The following is an 18,629-nucleotide window of genomic DNA, read 5'->3' as shown; positions in this document are numbered from 1 at the left end:
TTAACGGAGAATCTATTCCCAAATTCATTCAGATTATTGGAAGAATTTATTTCCTTGCAGCCATCAGGGTCCTTGGACCACATTTTGACAACTGCTTTACCAGAGTGCAAGTATTATACTATATGTTATTGCAAATATCCAAAAAGAAACACACGTTTACCTATATTAAGGAGGAATAGCAGAGGCTAATGAAACAACTGAACAGAAAGTACCTATGCCATGGTAAAACCATTTAACTCAGGTACTCAAAAGTATCACATAACAATTATACATATAATATATATATATATATTATATGTGATCAATTAAAATGGCAAAAAATAATTTTATTACTTGTGTATATAAACATAGCTTCTGCATGAAGGGAAAATAACAAGGGTCCTTGGGGGTATGAAAGGTGAGAGAACCATTAGAATGGAGACTCACATTCTATAAATACATTTTATTAAGGAAACATTATTACCTAGGAAACAAAACCCTGACATACCTGATGAAGCAGGTATTTCAGCCTGGATGATATGCCCATCTTAGACAAGAGACTCAGAGGCCACCTGAATGGATGAAACTTACCTTAAACCTACTATGCATCCTGCCTCCTTCTAAGAAGCAGCCCACAATGAAGGATAACATCACGCTTTGAAGGAGTCGCTTGTGGCTCTGCTTCTACCTGCTATTACGTCACTCTTTGGGCCTCAGTATAACCTCTAAAATGGGGATAGTAATACCTGCCTTATGGGCTATTGTGAGGGTCAGTTTAAATAAAGAAATTGTTTTACAAATGAGAACTTTGAATTTGCTCTAGAATATGTTCAGTGTGAATATAAAAATAAGTTAGTTATCTCTCTTGGCATCTTAGTTTGTCCTCCATATATAAACATGGTTATTATTTTAACCCTCTCCGGTATTAAAAGACCAAAGTTTGATCCAATTGATACTGACTCCTCAGATTCCCGTTACAAGAAAAAATAACTGAGTTGTGCTGAAAATGTTCACTTTCCCTAGGCTTCATTAGATCCAGTGACACCATGTGCATCTGGAAGGCTTTTCTGTTGTCAGACCACAGCATTCCCCACCCTCCACCCATGCAGGAGCTTCAGCAAAGGCCCTAGGAAGCCCATGACAAGTACATGGGGTGACTTGCCAATAGCACATGCACTGAAGTAAACACATGGTGCTTAATGTTGCTGCTTTGTTCCACTATAATCATTCCAACTTGTTTATACTAGTAAAAGTTTGGAAACAAACAGAATATCCTGAATATGGGACTGGATAAAAAACAATGGTATATCCTTACAGAAGAATACTATACAGCCACTAAATAGTATAAGGTACACTCTTGCTGCAGGCATGGAATATGTCCAAAATATATTGTTGCTGGGAAGGAGGTAATGGTGTAGAACACTGAATATAAAGTGTTACTATTTGTGGGGGGGGGGGAAAGAGGAGAGAAACACTCGCATCTATACTCATGTCAACAAACTTATAAATGTGTTTAACATGTGTAGATTATATAAAGACTGTAAAAGTATACCAAAAAAAAAAAAAAACTGAAAAATTATTGCGTCTGGAAAATAAAATTTGGGCCTATTAGACAAGGACCAGAGGAAGACATCCTTTTTACTAGATTTGCTCTCAACGTTTGAATTTACGTCTGCCATTTGCAGGTACAACGCATCTGTATTTTGAACGTAAAAAGTCAAATAGGCTACCTCAGTGTAGCCCTTTCTCAGTCGAGTAAGGAAAGGTCCCTGGTCATAGAAAGTTCAAACAATGAAGTGATGAAATAAAACGTAAATTGCCTTGGTGATGCAGCATAGAGCTGACCTCGAAACTCCCACCTCTCCCCTCGAGGCGGAGAAGCAGAGCGCCGCAGATATCCCTCCTTCCTCGCCCGGCCCTCCTTCCGCACATCACCACCTTCGTGATGGAGAGTTCGTGGTACACAGTAGGCGCTCATTATCTGAAGCCTACTTACTTATTATCCTGCGGTTTTCCTCAGTGATTGAAAGAGGAGTGATTGAAAGAGGCTTTTGAAAGTTCGAAGCCATCTCTAAGAACCCGGAGGTAAAAGTTCTGGTCCCTCTCGGCCCGCGGGGTCCAGGCGGCGCAGCGCCCCCTGCCGGCCAAGGTGGCGGCCGTGGGAACCCGCCTGCTAGAGCAAAGGCGAGGGGAGAGGTGGGGTCGCCCCTACTCCGCGGCCCCTCCTCTCCTGGCAGCGCCTTGTCCTCGGGCTGTGCTTGCAAGTCTGGGGTTTGTTTCTATGAAGGAAGCGGAGACCCTCGGGGTAGAGCCTCCAGACCCCTCTCAGAAGCCTGTGATCTGCCCGCGCGGTGGCAGAGGCTTTGGGGGTGAAGAGACTCGAAGGAAAACGCTGTGGACCCGGTCACTCGGGGCTCAGGGTCAGCACCATCGGAGTTCTATTAGAGCGGCCGTGCGCAGATCGGTCAGTGAGCCTGGAGAGCATCATCCCATGGTGGGAGCATGGCTTTCCCGAGCAGATGCCCACCGTCCCATCACCACAGTCGCGCGCACGCAAGAACTTGCTGACTCTCCGGGCCCGGTTTCCTTCAATCCTGCCCAAGAAGAGGGCGAGGAGGGAAGAGGGGAGAACTAGCCAAGAAAACCGGCAAGGCTGGAGCAAGGCGCGAGCCCAGCACGGAATTTCGCAGCAGCACCTGCCCTCTGCTGGCGGGAAGGCGCATTTACAGATGGCTCCGCGTTGCGGTCAAAGGCCCTCAGCCACCGGAGAGGCTGTGAGAGAGGCAGCCGGCTGGGTTCAGCGAGGGGTGCGGATTCCGGACCGGAAGCGTTAGAAGGAAAGACTGAGGTTCACCCAACAAAAGGGGATTGGATCACCAGCACTTGTCCTACTAGGAAAGGAGGTGTCTACACCAGACCCCTATTAGGCCTCGTGGGTGATCAGTGTGGAGCTTCAGTTGCAAAAGCAGCTGGTAAGGGCTGGCATGGAGCCTAAATCAGTCAGGGACCTTGACATCTCAGGAATATTGTGTCATGGCAATTGATTTGAGGAGGCTTATTCAGCAAACATTTCTTGAGTACCTATGTGTGAGACACCGTTAGAGGTATGTGGGACTCTTCAGAGAATACAGCAGACAAAAAGGAGACAATAAAAATAATAAATATGTAAGTTATATAGACAGGGTGATGAGCTCTATGGGGGAAATAGAGCAGGAAGGAGAATGGAGGGGTGGGGAAACTACGGGTAGCATTTCATTTATTTTTATTTGCCAGGGCAGCTTGTGGGATTTTAGTTCCCCTACCAGGGATTGAACCCAGCCGCCCTCGGCAGCCAGAGTGCAGAGTCCTAACCACTGGACCACCAGGGAATTCTCTACCTGCAGCATTTTAAATTAGGGGTCATGAAAGAGCCAGGAGACAGTGGTGTCCCACACCCAACATGCAGATTGACACAACTATCTGTCTTGAGGGCATTGGGGCTGATCTCACAATGCTTTTCACCCTTGTTTGTGTCACAAGAAGCCCCATTGCCAGGTCAGCCTCATCAAGGAGGAGGGAGTTATCAACCATGCCTGATGCTGCTGAGCCTGGAGAATCAACCCTATTGCGGTGGGGAGGTCTTACTTCAAATGCAAGGAGTGCCCCCTAACCCTTACTAATGATGCTGAGGAGTTAATTGAGGAAATTTACAAAGTTCTTGGCCTAGAAGAAGACTGTCTTGTCCAGGAGTGAGTAGGAAGAGGATACGCATCTGAGTCATGTTCTCTGTCCTAGAAGAGGGAATGGAGAGATAGAGAGTAGGGCATCTCTGTCTCACTTCCCCTAGTTACCAGTTCCTCCTCCTCCAGACTCCAGGCCCTCAGGACTCTCCCTTTCTCCTCTTCCTCACTCGTCTAAGTACTCATTTGAGAAGCTCACTTTGTCATACTTTCCTTCCTCTTCTGTATCGAGTTCCAGCTCCTCCCTCCTTACTTCTCTCTGTCCCACTACCTTGACTCTGCACGTTCTCCTGGAGATCTCTGCAGGTTGTACATAGACCCACCTTGTTTTTTAAATAGCCACGTAGTACTTATGGAATCCTTGTTTCAAGGAGCCATGTGTTTCTTTCCCAGTTCTATCTCTACTTTTCTGTGTCAGCTAGATAAATCACTCCACCATTCTGGTCCTCAGATGTTAAATGAAGGACTTGGAACAAATGTCCAAGTTCCTTCCAACTCAGACTCTTGTAATTCTCTGAATTCCTGATAAAGAAGTAGGGGTGTGTGTGTGTGTGTGTGTGTTTGTGTGTGTGTGTGTGTGTGTGTGTGTAGTGGAATGTCTACAGAAAATGCAATCCTCATTTCTGAATTTTTCTACTATGTAAATCTTATTTTTTTTTAAAGATTATACCTAAATCCAGAAGAAATAGCTCGATTACCTGAAATAAAACATATGTATGTATATGTGATGGTTAATTTTGTGTCATCTTGACTGGGCCATGGGGTGCCCAGATGTTCAGTCAAACACTATCTTGGGTATTTCTGTGAGGGTGGTTTTAGATGACATTAATATTGAAATTGATAGACTGAGTAAAACAGATTGTCTCCCTAATGTGGGTGGGCCTCATCCGGTCAGTTGAAGGCCTGAATAGAACAAAAAGGCTGACCCTTCCCCCAAATAAGACAGAATTCTCCTGCCTGATGGCCTTCAAACTGGGACATCGGCTTTTTCCTGCCTTTTGACTCAAACTGAAACATCAGCTCTTCATGGGTCTACAGCCTGCCTGCCTGCGTTTGGATTAGAACTACACCAACAGCTCTCCTGGATCTCTAGCTTGCTGACTCACCCTGGAGATCTTAGAACTTGCCAGCCTCCATAATTGCATGAACCAATTCCTTACTACAAATCTCTTTATATATATTTAATAACATTGGTTCTGTTTCTCTGGAGAAACCTGACTAATGGAGCATGTATATTTATTATTGTTATTGTTGCTTTACTCTTATCGAGAAAAACATTTAACTATTATATTGCAGGCAGCATGCAAATCCCTACCCCTCAGAACTGTTGTTTAATTGAGCAAGATAAAAGATCATCACAGAAGACTACAGGGTGATCTTAGGCCTCTGAGGCTGTCTAGATGTGAAGACTGGCTAACTGGCTAATGCACTTGGGGAAACCTGTCAGTCAGCAAACATTCATGGAGTAGTTCCGTTCTTGGCACTCTCCAGTGAGGCTCACCAACCTCTGGTCTAATAGGAAAACAGAAGGCCTAAAACTTATTAAACCTAAGAGAAAGCTTTGATGGGTGCTATACAGCCTAAAATATCTCAGCATCATTCACGATATTTATACCTTATGGAGTGTTGAAAATAAATGCAAAAAGGGTTGAAAATAACAAGAAAGCCACCACCTCTTTGATGCACCTATTTCATACAAGGCAATTGGGATTAAGCCTCACAATAATGCTGTCCAGTTGGTAACACTCCCTACACTTTCTAGTGTTTTCACCTGTGCTCAACATCCAGCATGACCCACCATCAGACTTAGGATGTCTGTGTATCCAGAAAGAATTTTACTGTTTCCCTGGTAGAAAAGGGAAGGCAGACTCCTTGAGTGAGGTCACATGGTTGGTGAATAGCAGAGCTGTGAGTCAAACTCTGATCTTTTTTTTTTAAAGCCCATGCACTTTAACAGACAAACAAGCTTGTTCCTCTCACGTGAGACTGAGGTGAAGTAGGAGATAACGTTCCACACAGGAAAATATCCTGGCTTTGGAGAAAGAACATACCTTAACAATTAAGAGGCCCAAAATTAGCCTGAATGGCATCAAAAGGAAAGCCTTAACTACTAAAAATTATCAGCAGTAATGACGATTGTTGAGAAACAAGTGGAATAGCTCAAACTGAGAAACAAGACAATTAGGGCATAGACCCAGGTAAGCCTGACTGTTCATCTCAGGATTTCCCAGACATCAGATATCCTGCACCATAGCTCCATTCCATCTGTATTATTAATATTTCCTTTTTATCAGCTCAGTTTTTCACACGGTTTTGTTCTAAGCAATAATATATATGAAACCACAGATTTGACACACTGATTATTCATCACGTTAAAATAAACCCATAACAATTAATACCTTAAATATCTCTCTGTGTACTCCTTAACATCAGTCAGCTCACTTCTCAGCAGTTATACACGTTTCATACTTTCATAAACAGCTGTATCTCGAGTTTTAAGTTGAAAAATTCTACCTGGAAAAATGCTTTCACAGAAGAATAAAAAACCCAAGGACACTAGAAAAAATGAAGCCCCAAATCAAAGATTTGGTCATATTTACTCAACTCTGTTCAAAAGAGAGGCTAAACCAAGCAGTGTTAAACAAGCAGTGTTTATAATTATAAAATGTTATTACCACTGCATTAGGAAAGCCGTGTGCAGAAAGGTATTGACAGTTGGCATCTCCCTTTCAGCAGGTTAAGGGCACACATCGCAAGAGTACCCTGGGGCTGAAGAAATTGCAAGCGCTAGACATCAGATGACTTTGAGAAACCCTGTGGCCAATGTCCTCAACAGTTGTTTTTACCACAATGCAGAAGACTGTTTCCCAAGACTATATCTTACAATGTCCCTGGATTACAAATAATGGCATAATGACATTGGCTGATAATTCAGTGGCTGCTGATGTGGTGATTAAACTAATGAAATAACAGAACAAGCTCACATTTAGCAGCGTTTTGATACTAAAGACAATATCATGCTGAGAATCCAGTATACTTTCAATATGGGTTTGTATTCATTTCTTTTCAAATAAACAGATCCTCAGCCCAAGGTCTTTCCTGTCAACTAGGTCATTTGGATTTAATTTGAAGGCAATGGAGGGCAATTAAAAATGTGCAGAGGGAATCTATAGAAAAAACTATCAGAAAATGTGTTTGGGGATGTTCTCTGAATACAGTCTAAAGGAGAATGGTCAAGGATAGGGTAGAGTATCATCTAGACTTCTCTCAGGACACTTAACAAGTCTGATGGCTCATAAACACAAATGTCTACAGGAGCCAGATAGGTATCATCATTGAGTGAACAGACAGGATGGGAGTCAGGAGGGAGGAGTGGAATCAGGGAAGAGTTCTTGAGCTTTTTAGAAGTGGCAGTTGCTACTCTGCTCTAGATGATGGTTACATGGCCACATTTTGGCAGGCTATTTTTTTTTTTTTTTTTAAATCAGTTGTATTTCTTTTTTTTTTTTTTTTAATTTATTTATTTATGGCTGTGTTGGGTCTTCGTTTCTGTGTGAGGGCTTTCTCTAGTTGTGGCAAGCGGGGGCCACCCCTCATCGCGGTGCGCAGGCCTCTCACTATCGCAGGCCTTCCCGTTGCGGAGCACAGGCTGCAGACGCGCAGGCTCAGCAATTGTGGCTCACGGGCCCAGCCGCTCCGCGGCATGTGGGATCCTCCCAGACCAGGGCTCGAACCCGTGTCCCCTGCATTGGCAGGCCAATTCCCAACCACTGCGCCACCAGGGAAGCCCTGGCAGGCTATTTTAAGGCAAACCAGGGATCCATATTTTCTATGTGAAAATCCCTGTTTGGAAAGGTTATCATCAACTCCAAAAATTATTTTTAAATTATTTTAAATTGTTAACAACAACAACAAAACCCACTGAATAGGCCAATCAGATCAGCTCTTGAGCCAGGTAGACTATGACTGGAGTATATGGGTTTTGCCTCATATTATAAACACTTGAGTACAGCCTTGCTGCCCACTGAGACACTAAAGCATCACAGAAGGGGTACAATATACCTAATTCACTTTTATACCCTCATCACCTATAAAAACGCTTCACACACAATATATATGAAAAAAAAAAACATGCTTAATAGTCAAAGGAATTAAGGAATTCCACAAAACAATATGACAAAATAGAGTGCTATTAGCTTGGCCTTCAGTCCTGTCTAGGTCAACATTTGTGTCCATATTTTTTTTTTAATAAATTTATTTATTTATTTATTTTTGGCTGTGTTGGGTCTTCGTTTCTGTGCGAGGGCTTTCTCCAGTTGCGGAGAGCGGGGGCCACTCTTCATCGCGGTGCGCGGGCCTCTCACTGTCGCGGCCTCTCTTGTTGCGGAGCACAAGCTCCAGACGCGCAGGCTCAGTAGTTGTGGCTCACGGGCCTAGCCGCTCCGCGGCATGTGGGATCTTCCCGGACCGGGGCACGAACCCGTGTCCCCTGCGTTGGCAGGCAGACTCTCAACCACTGTGCCACCAGGGAAGCCCTGTGTCCATATTTATATAAGGACAACAGTGGTAACAGGATCACATTTTCAGATGAGAATATAGAAAGGTAGTAAAAATTACGTGGATTAATTTTGTTGAAGGATTATGGTATGCCAGTTCAAGAGTCTAATTCCAATTTTTCTCACCTAGAAGCTGGACCAGTGATTTAACCTCTATCTCTTAGGACTCAGTCCTTCTCCACCTTTGTGCATTGTTCCACACCAATTCCTTCACCTAGAATGCCCAGCCTTTCCCTAATGCTGAGCAAAACCCTGCTTATCCTCACGGCCCTGCTCTGATGGAGTCTACTCCTGGAAGCCTTCCTGGACCCATCAGGGGAAGTAACTTGCTCCACCCCTTGAACTCCCACTAAGGCATGTTTATATAAGTGATATTACTTCTATCACAAAATCAGTTTCTCTACTTTCAACAGGCCACTTGGGGATCTAGACTGCACTTCATGTATCTTGATATACCTTGTGGGTAACACAGTTTCAGGAATAGAGTACACTGTCCATAAATGGGTGGTTTACAAAAAAAGATAAAATTCCCAATTTACATAGTGAAATACAAGCACTAAGAATGTACATGACAATTGTGTAGAAAACAGCACATATGTGAATAAATCCAAGATTCTAGAAACCTAGACTGGAGTCCTTTATACAACACCAGATGTTCATTCTTGTACAGATTTTACAGAAAGACTTTTGTGTTTTTTCAGGTTGTTAGTTGACATAGAGTAGAAGCAATGATCAGGTCCAGACTGAAAATTAGAGAAAGTAAATCCAATGCAAGTGAAACAGAGGAAGAAAACTCAAGAAGTACTTAACAAACTGTTCTAACACTTTGCAAAACTGAACAGCAAAAAAATCAAAGACTCAGTTTGCAGCATCAGGAGGTGATGAGATGCAGAATGTTTGTGTGAAGAGAAAACAAGGGGCATTACTAAAAACAAAAAGGAACCTGGGTTTCTCCTTTGCAAACAGCCTTCCCTGGCTCTATTTGTTCCAACTATTAGGACTCTTTTTTTGTTGGCCGTGCCGTGGAGCTTGCGGGATCTTAGTTCCCCAACCAGGGATTGAATCCGGGGCTTCAGCAGTGAAAACACGGAGTCCTAACCACTGGACCACCAGGGAATTCTGGGCCTCTTTTTACATAACATGGCTCTTTAGTGGGCTGGAGTAGGATTCAAGAGTTGAAGGGGGTTGGGGAAAGACTGAACTGGCCTGTAGAATCTTAGGAGATTTTATTGATATCTGATGCCATAGTACTTTCAGAGCTTGGATAAAGGCACCCTACTGAGTTCCAAATGGAAATTTGGGGGCTTCCCTGGTGGCGCAATGGTTAAGAATCCGCCTGCCAATGCAGGGCACGCGGGTTCGAGCCCGGGTCCAGGCAGATCCCACATGCCGCGGAGCAACTAGCTACTGAGCCTGCACTCTAGAGCCTGTGAGCCACAACCACTGAGCCCACGTGCCACAACTACTGAAGCCCGCGCGCCTAGAGCCCGTGCTTCACAACAAGAGAAGCCACCGCAATGAGAAGCCCGCGCACCGCAACGAAGAGTAGCCCCCGCTCACTGCAACTAGAGAAAGCCAGCGCACAGCAACGAAGACCCAATGCAGCCAATAAATAAATAAATAAATGTCCCTTTTTAAAAAATAAAAATGTAAATTTGGAGCAAGGTTTGTACAAGAAAAAGAAGATAGCACCTCCCATAACACATTCCACTCCTCTCCTGGTTTTAGCCCTTAAAACAAGACTTGGCACATATAATGCAGTCAGTAAAGGATTCCACTAATTTAGAAATGAAAAATAATTTCCATATCATAAATAAATATATTTTCTCATTATATACCTTTCTCTCCTCTCTCTTTTCTCTCTCTTTTTCCACCCCTTTCTTCTCACATTTCTTCTTCATTTTCTAGACAACCTCCTGGGCTGAGTAGCTAGGTTGCCCATGTTGGTTCTCAAAAACACTGACAGATCCTTCCAGAATTCTCTCTTGAATTAGTTCCTGCTGCAGGGCAGTATATTAGAAATGGTATTTCTAGAAGGCATGGAGAAGTTAATGAGGAACCCAAGTTTCCTTGGGATTCCTCTCTGGAGACTGGAATAGAAACTGCTAAATAAGTAAGTTGTTGAACAGTGGAGGTCCCTGGCCCAGATGACTACATTTGGGATAATTTTAAGGTTTCCTTCAGAGAGTCATGAACTGAGAGCAGGAAGACTTCTACATCCTCTCACTGCCATGGCCACTCTGGTGCCCATGTCAAAGTCCCAGGTCCTTAGGAGAGATACGGGAGATTCCCAGTGGGTGTCCAATCCTTTGTACCTCTAGAGAAGCTCCTATATGAGCAAGACTCATGTTCTGAGGATGTCAGGGATCCATTCATGCCATCCCATGCAGAGGGGAGCACTGCTCTGTGACACTATGTGGACTGGAGTTCCCCTACTCCCCTGTCCTATATCTGTAGGGAGCCCTGGCAGGGTCTACCCAACCAGTTTTTTTTAAATGTATGAGCCCTCTGGAACCAGCTTGCTCTCTTCAACATAGGTTTTTGCCAAAGGAGATACCCTAAACATACGGTGCACCCCAGCTCCCTCTTCAGAGGCAGCCCGGAATAAATGGGAACACTTGGCTTTTGAGGGAGACACTCCTGGTTCTGCGCTATTGTCTGTTAACTGTGTGGGCCTCTGTTTGATCACCTTTAAAATGAGACTAATGGGGACTTCCCTGGTGGCACAGTGGTTGAGAATCCGCCTGCCAGTGCAGGGGACACGGGTTCGAGCCCTGGTCTGGGAAGATCCCACATGCCGTGGAGCAACTAAGCCCGTGCGCCACAACTACTGATCCTGCGCTCTAGAGCCCGCGAGCCACAACTACTGAGCCCGTGAGCCTAGAGCCCATGCTCTGCAACAAGAGAAGCCACCCAATGAGAAGCCTGCGAACCGCAATGAAGAGTAGCCCCCGCTCACCGCAACTAGAGAAAGCCCGTGCGCAGCAACAAAGACCCAAGGCAGCCAAAAATAAAAATAAATAAATTTAAAAAAAGAAATGAGACTAATGGTATCTACCTCATGGGTTGTCATGAGGGTTAAATGAGTCAATTTATGTAAAGTGCTTACCCCACAGAAGTTGCTTGAAAATGAGAGCTTGCAATTTGCTCTAAAATTCTCTCTATATGAAACTAAATTAGCTGTTCTTACTTGTATCTAGTTTATCTAACACTTATAAATAGGTATTTGCTTTCTCTCGTATTAAAAGACCAGAACTTTGAAACTATAATGCTGACTTCCATGTGCAGATATGTCACTGGGCTCTCACAACAAGGAAACGTCCCCTGGTCGTGTTGTTATGTTCTGAAAAATAATAGTCTCCCAGGCTTCCTTGGGGTCAACGATACTGGGTGCATCTGGAAGACTTGGTGCTGCCAACTCACAACTCCCCTCCACCCCACAGCTTGCAGGAGCTTCAGTGCTGGGGTCTTGGGAACGTTAATCGTGTATGGGAGTGAGCTGGTCAACAGCTGAATACAAAGGGTTTGATGTTGCTATTTTGTTCCAGGATATATATTCTATCTTGTTTCTAGCAGTAAAAGACTGGAACAAACTGTATGATTGTATCTATGATTAAATAGCCACAGATGAGAATACCATGCAGCCATTAACTAGAGTGAGGTACATCCTTCGCCAAAACATAGTAGTTAAAAAATAAGGTGCGGAACACTGTATATGATACTACTATGCGTGGGGTAAATGGAAGAGATACACACAAACACACACAAACCTCTATACATACCAATAAATATATATAGGTGTATAGGCATATATATTATGTATCGACTGTGAAAAGATACAAAGAAACTAAATATCTGTTGCTTTTAGAAAAGAAACTGGGGCCTAAAAGACAAATATTAAAGGAAGATATTCTTTTCACTGGATACACATCGCTAATGTTTGAGGTTATATTTTTACCATATGCCCGTACTATCAGAGACAGAGATACAAATGATGATAGTGAGAGAGACAGAGAGAGAGAGACACGCTCACAGAGAGCGCCTGCTCTTGGAGCAGAAGAGAGAAGCGCTCTGCTGATACTCTCTCCCTCCTCCCCTGGTCCTCCTCCATCTTCACTCTACTGTTGGCGGCTCATGGTACACAATGGATGCTCAGTAGATGTGTCTGCTGCTGCTCTTCTGTCTTTGAAAAAGTGTAACTATCCCAAGGCAGCAGGTAGAATAAGGCAGGGGGCCAGTTCGCCGCGGAAGGGTAAAAATCTTGTACTTTGGCAGCTGATCTGTTTTAGGATATTTAAACCTATGTGTCTATTTCTCTGTTGTTCCTCTCAGGGCTCAAAAAGGCTTTTAAAAGATAAAGCCGGTCTCAGCCTTGCTAAGCAGAGCCAAGAGGGAAATTTCGACCTGTTGCTCTCGGCTCGTGGGGAGCCAGCAGCATAGCGCCCCCTGCCTGCCGGTGCGGTGCGCGGCGCCTCCGCCAGAGAAGAGGGTAGAGCCGCCAGAGGAAACGCTGTCAGCCAGGATCAGTTTTATGAGAACAGCTCGTGAGCAAATTGCCTCCATGACTCAGAGAGCATAACCCTAGGGCGGGATCAAGGCTTCCCGAAGTAGATGCTGCCCCGCTCCCACCCCATGCACTGCGAACCCTGCGAAGATTCCCCAGGCGAAAGGGTGACCAGGGAAAAGCCGGCCAAGTGGCAAGTCTCAGCCTAGGATGTCACGGGGGCCCTGCACTCATCTGGCAGGAAGGGCAATCACGCGCGGAGGAGACAGCATAGCCATTCTCCCGTCGTACACCCATGTCTCCTCACACCACTCCCTGTCACTTGAGGCGCCCTGAGAGAGATGGTGGGCTGGGGTCAGTGAGCTGTGCAGATTCGGGGAAGAAGTCTAACGAGGGGGAAGCACCACAAAAGGCGGTCCAATTAAGGCGCTGGGGCGCTGAGATCCTCAGACGGCCCACGGAGGACCCGGTGACCCGGGAGTCCAGCCCTCCAGATGAACCTGCTGATTCCGCACACAGGCCACTCGGATGTGCCAGGACCAGATCCTCGACCTGTAAGGACAGTCAGAGGGCTAGGACCCCAGAGATACCACTTGGCGGTGAGTTTTCAGAGGCGGAAAACTCATTCATTCCGGCACCTGGTAGGTATGGCGCTGCACGTCATTTACCCTTTGCAAGCTCTGGCGAAGGAAGGTATTGAGGGACTTGCAGACCCTAGAGACCCTTCCCCTGTGCTGCATCATCACGTGGTGGTACTGACTGGACCCACGCGGGATCCTGGACCTGGGGTAATCATGATGACGCTGTGGCAGTCCTGGGCCTGGGAGAAAAACAGTCTGATCTAGCAGCAGAAACTGGAGGAGGGTCCACGTCATAACCGTGTTTTCTGTGAAAGGCACGCAGTGAGAATGTCTCTTCCCCGAGATGCAGTATCTTCCCCCCTCCTAGTCAGGAAATGTAGTACTGCAAGTTCTCGCCACTCTGTTGGAATTTTCTGACACTCCCTCTTCTGCACCAGTTCCGGACACTCATTTGGCCACACCCTCTTCTACTTGACGCATCTCCTTCTTTTTCTTCTCTAGGGCTTCCCCTTCCTTTATTCCCCATCCCTCTGCACTGGCCCAGCACATTCCTAATCACAGTGCTGGGGTCTAGATTTCTTCAAGGAACTGAGGTAGAGGGAGCTGTCACACAAGAAGAGGCCACATCCCACCTCCTTCTAAACGTGGTGCAGAGATCCCATCTTATCCCAAAGGATCTATGATCCTCACCTAATCGCTCCTCAGTAATTGCCATAACTTACATTTGTGAAGTGGTTTAGGGATTACAGAGCTTTTTTTTTTTTTTTCTTTTTTCTTCCCATCTGATCCTCACCACAACCTTATGAGTTAAGGCAAGCATTTTTACAATCCCATTTTATAAAGAGATAACTGACTCTCAGAAAGTTTCAGCGACCTGCCCAAAGTCAGACAGCTAAAAAGTGAGAGGCAGGCTAGAATAATGGTGAGCCCTTCAAATTCAATAAAAACAAAGTTCTCCACCATTAGAAACCTGCCTCATGCTGCAAACTAAGAAAGCCTCCCCAGCCTCCTCTTCCTCTCATGCTCACTTTGCCTTATTTATAACTACCTCACTCAGCCCCTTACCCACTCTTCTGCCCAGGACCACAGAAGGGTCGCCACAGCTATTGCTACCCCTCCAGTGAGAATCCTCACTCCCACAGTCTTCATCTCATGTGCCCAGCCCCCTTTAATAGGCCCTGGGGCTGAGGATCTCGCAGAGTTAGAGTTGAGGATTCTGTGGCTGGAGAAGTGTTGAGGGTCTTTCCCTCCCAAGGTGTATTGTTCTATTGCCCAGGGAGGGAGGGACTGCATGTGGTGGGGCTGAGTAAGGAGTACTGTCCCATTATCTTCCAGGGATGAAAGTTGAGACTTTCAGTCTTGACACTCAAATAGGACCTCAAGCAATATGTGACGAGACTGCATAGCAGGAGCCCAGTGGTCCTTGGGGAAATCAGACCCAGGCATGGCCTGGAGGGTGAAAAGAAGCAAATAGAAGGCAGCCCCAACTCCCGGACTCCCCAGATAATTGTCTCCTCTCCTTGAGCCTCTTTTTTTGCCACAGGTTGTAAGGGGAAGGAATCCAATTGTTCCATTTCATCTGGAAGAGCAGTGGTAAGGAAGAAGAGAGTCTAACTAGAAAGCGTAAATCCTTTCACCAAATGCAACCCAGTCTGAGCAACAAGCCAGCCTCCACCCTGACTGTCCTCTCCCCTAAGTAGCCCTGGGGCTCTCTCATTTGAAGCCAGGAAATCAAAGGGCCTGGGGAAGAGGATAGTCATAGGTTCCCAGTGAAGAAGGGTCCCTCAGAGTCAGCTGGAAGGAAGGGAAGAGGACCTGAGGACGGAAGGCAGGAAGAGCAGGAGCTGAGATCTGAGGAAAAGAATTGGTGCTGACTGTGTAAGTAACGCTGCTCCTCTAATGCCCTCCCAGGTTCCATGAAGAAAAATCCTAACCCCCTAGTCCTCTCCTCCTTCCATCATGAGAGCCAGAACTTTGGTCTCAAGACTTTTTTGGTCACAGTCCACACTTGGGGACAGCTCTCTAAATGCCTCATCAACTTCATGCACTGCAGACTGGGTCACCCTCTTGCTCAGCCAAGTCTTTGCTTTTCTATTAGTTGGTTCTTTCAGCCTGACCACTCAGCCCTGATTGGCCTTCTTCCTCCTGGATTCAGGGCTTGCCCTGTGCTTCAGACCCTATTCTGATCTGCCACAGGCCCTTAGACGAGAATCATTATCCCTCATCTGGAAAATTGAAGTAAAAGATAGATACACGTTCACTTATGATGCATGGTCCACAGCACTTGCTAAGCAGATCTTTACCGAATGAAATGGAGCCACCCCCTAGGCGAAAGGAGAGCGCCTGAGTCCCTAAACCCGGCATCTCGGCCATCTAGCCATTCACAGCATGGTGGGGTGATAACAGGGCTTCTCCTATCCATAGAGCTCTCCAGGGTCTCCCAGATCCCTGTGCTGGCACCTACATGATCACTGCTAGAGAGTGCTTTCTCATATGTCTAAATGCCTTTGGGACCAATGTACTGCAATTGTGACCCCATTCAGCTTGTTCTTGTTTTGGAGGAGATGGAATATAAAAACGAACTACATGTTGACTCTTCTTAGTGTTGCAAAACTTTTTCTTCCCCAGGCCCTCTCCTTTAACTTTTCCTTTAGGTTATAATTCTCAGGCTTTCAATCTTCCCATCTCACTCTTGGCAATGCTGGTGAGCAGGATTAAGTCCATTCTTCTCTGGAGACAGTTAGTGTATGTTCCCATCACTTTCTCCTATACTGTGGCCTGACTCTCTGCTCTGCCAAGGCACCAGGGGCCCCATGCCAGATGGAGCTGCCATGGGAAAGGGAAAGGATGATGTAGGTCTTGCCTGTCTTGTGCCCTGTGGCTCCAGCTGCCAGTCTCTCCTACCCAAGAAGTCATCTCTGCTTCTTATTAGGGGCTCAGGGATCACTGAAGTCCTGCATTGTGTTAAAGAGACCCAGGGAATGCAGCTCATGCTTGCCAGCTGCTACTACACGGGAGTTTGTAGCCAAGGTGGCATGATTTGCCTATGTCTGTCCCAGGGAAGTGAAGGGATGAATATGTACCTCTAGGCAGAAAATAAAAACCAGAGTCGGGCTTCCCTGGTGGCGCAGTGGTTGAGAATCTGACTGCTAATGCAGGGGACACGGGTTCGAGCCCTGGTCTGGGAAGATCCCACGTGCCGCGGAGCAGCTGGGCCCGTGAGCCGCAATTACTGAGCCTGCGCGTCTGAAGCCTGTGCTCCGCAACGAGAGAGTCTGCGATAGTGAGAGGCCCGCGCACCGCGATGAAGAGTGGCCCCCGCTCGCCGCAACTACAGAAAGCCCTCGCACAGAAACGAAGACCCAACACAGCCAAAAATAAATAAATAAAAATAAATTAAAAAAAAAAAAACAGAGTCAAGGGAAAGAAACTAAACGTGTAAAAAGTTTTTCTAATGTCAGCCTTGAGAATGGTTGACTAACTTGCTGAAATCACTTCCAGGCCTCTCCTCCAGCCAAGCTGAACCATGGACAGCCACCTCCAGGTCTTATTCTGGCTCTGCCTGGAACATCCTTCCCCACGTGGTTTTCCAGGGTAATTATTTATCCTCCCAGATTCAGCGTGGTGTCATCTCCTGCAGGAAACCTTCCCTGTCCCCTGCCGCACCCTCACCAGACCTGCAGGTAGGCCCCCATCTTCCCCATTCACCTTTGTATTATTATTATCTGATTATTGGTATGTTTTCCCCCAGCCGTCCGTCAGTTCCTGAAGGGCACAGTATGCAACACCAGTCTCTGATGTCTCTGCCTAGAATGTTATCTGTCATTTGGAAGGGACCCTATAAATGTTCACAGAATAACAAAATTGGGATCAATGGATCAAAGAACACAAACAATCCTTTCGGCTCTTGATATATTGCAAAACTGCCCTCCAAAACGTTAACACCTATTTATAATGCCATCTGCTGTGGAATATAAGTTTCACTGCAACCTTGCTATTTTAATGGGAGAAACTGTGTCCTAATGCTTTTTTTGGGGGGGGGGGGGTGGTGTATTTTTGGCTGTGCCACGCGGCGTGCGGGGATCTTAGCTCCCTGACCAGGGATCAGACCCGTGTCCCCTGCAGTGGAAGTGCGGAGTCTTAACCACTGGCCCACCAGGCAAGTCCCTATCCTAATGTTTTAACATGTATTTCTTTACTAGTGAGGTTAAATAGTTTCCCCAATTTTTATTTCACTAATCATAATCCTCTACTGTGAACTGTCTCTTTATATCTTAGTAATCATTTTCTGACAGCTTGCCAAGGCTACAGCCAAATTTCTTTCTCCCCTTAAGCAAGGAGCCACAGGCCCAACCTTGCAGTTGAATGAAGGACTTGTTTCCTAAGCTCTGTAGAGCCATATCAACATGCCCCAGAAGGGCAGCGTACAACCTAAGTTTGCTACAAGGCCCAACACAGGTTAAGATTCTCCACGTTACAGACTTTATTTTCTTGGTAGGAGCTACAGATAAGAAATACAGTCTGACAGTTTTCAGCAGATGCCTAAAATTTATGGAAACGTGAAAGTCTGCAAAAAAAAAGATCTATCCATCTATCCCTTGAAATTTGTCAAGTCTGTTCTCTAGAACTTCTTCCCTTAAACCTCTCGATGGAGAGGGAAAGCAGGAGTAGGCAGCATGTGGTTTTGCCAGAGCACAGGTCAAGGACATGCCCACACTGAAAACTTCTTAGCCAGCTTTGCAGTCAGCTGGTTAAGTTGTTGCGATATAAATTTGAAAGACAAAGTCTTTTTCTCCAAAAAGTGTGGCCTGAGAGATCCTATTCTATCCCTATACCTCTCCGGCATGAGGGAGGCCTCTCCCGTTTCCTCTGATAGATAGTTACGTAAAGCGCGTTGTCACCATGGTGACAATGACTTTTCACAGTACATGCTAACTAGAGAGCATTAGGCAAAATTTCTGGGTACTGTCTCAAGCCACACAACGTGCTTGCCACACTCTCAGCCACCATTCAGGCTGTGAAGCCTGCTGCAGTGCACTTCAAAGTTCACATGTACAGCTAGTCCCCATTTTAGGCCAGAGCTCTTTATCCCTTGATCTCTGAAGAAGCAGGGTTCTTTCAGTCTGAACTCTGGGTCCAGCCTTCATGGCTCAAGTAGAAACTACCCTCCTTAGGTCCATACAAAGTCAACTTGAGAGCTCATCTGTATTCTGTCTAGAGAACATTTCTAAACTAGTGTCTTCCTGGCCGACAATTCTAACCTTTTCCTGCCCTGAAAACATTCTCTTCT

At 45.7% G+C, this 18,629-nt stretch overlaps 2 long non-coding RNA genes across 7 annotated transcripts in view; one reads left to right on the top strand and one right to left on the bottom strand.

Moving 5' to 3' along the window:
• The window catches only part of LOC309656286, a 74,738-nt gene that overhangs the window by 42,226 nt on the left and 13,883 nt on the right, over positions 1 to 18,629 (bottom strand). The window lies entirely within an intron of this gene.
• LOC309656306 lies at positions 20 to 16,750 on the top strand. Its single transcript, XR_014261283.1, has 2 exons — positions 20 to 7,158; positions 7,495 to 16,750. It is a non-coding gene; the product is annotated as an uncharacterized lncRNA (long non-coding RNA).

This window comes from Balaenoptera physalus (assembly GCF_965194825.1).
Source record: "Balaenoptera physalus genome assembly, chromosome: 2".
Taxonomy (NCBI): domain Eukaryota; kingdom Metazoa; phylum Chordata; class Mammalia; order Artiodactyla; family Balaenopteridae; genus Balaenoptera; species Balaenoptera physalus.
The sequence above is the reverse complement of the archived record's forward strand: the minus strand, read 5'-3'. Positions and strand labels throughout refer to the sequence as shown.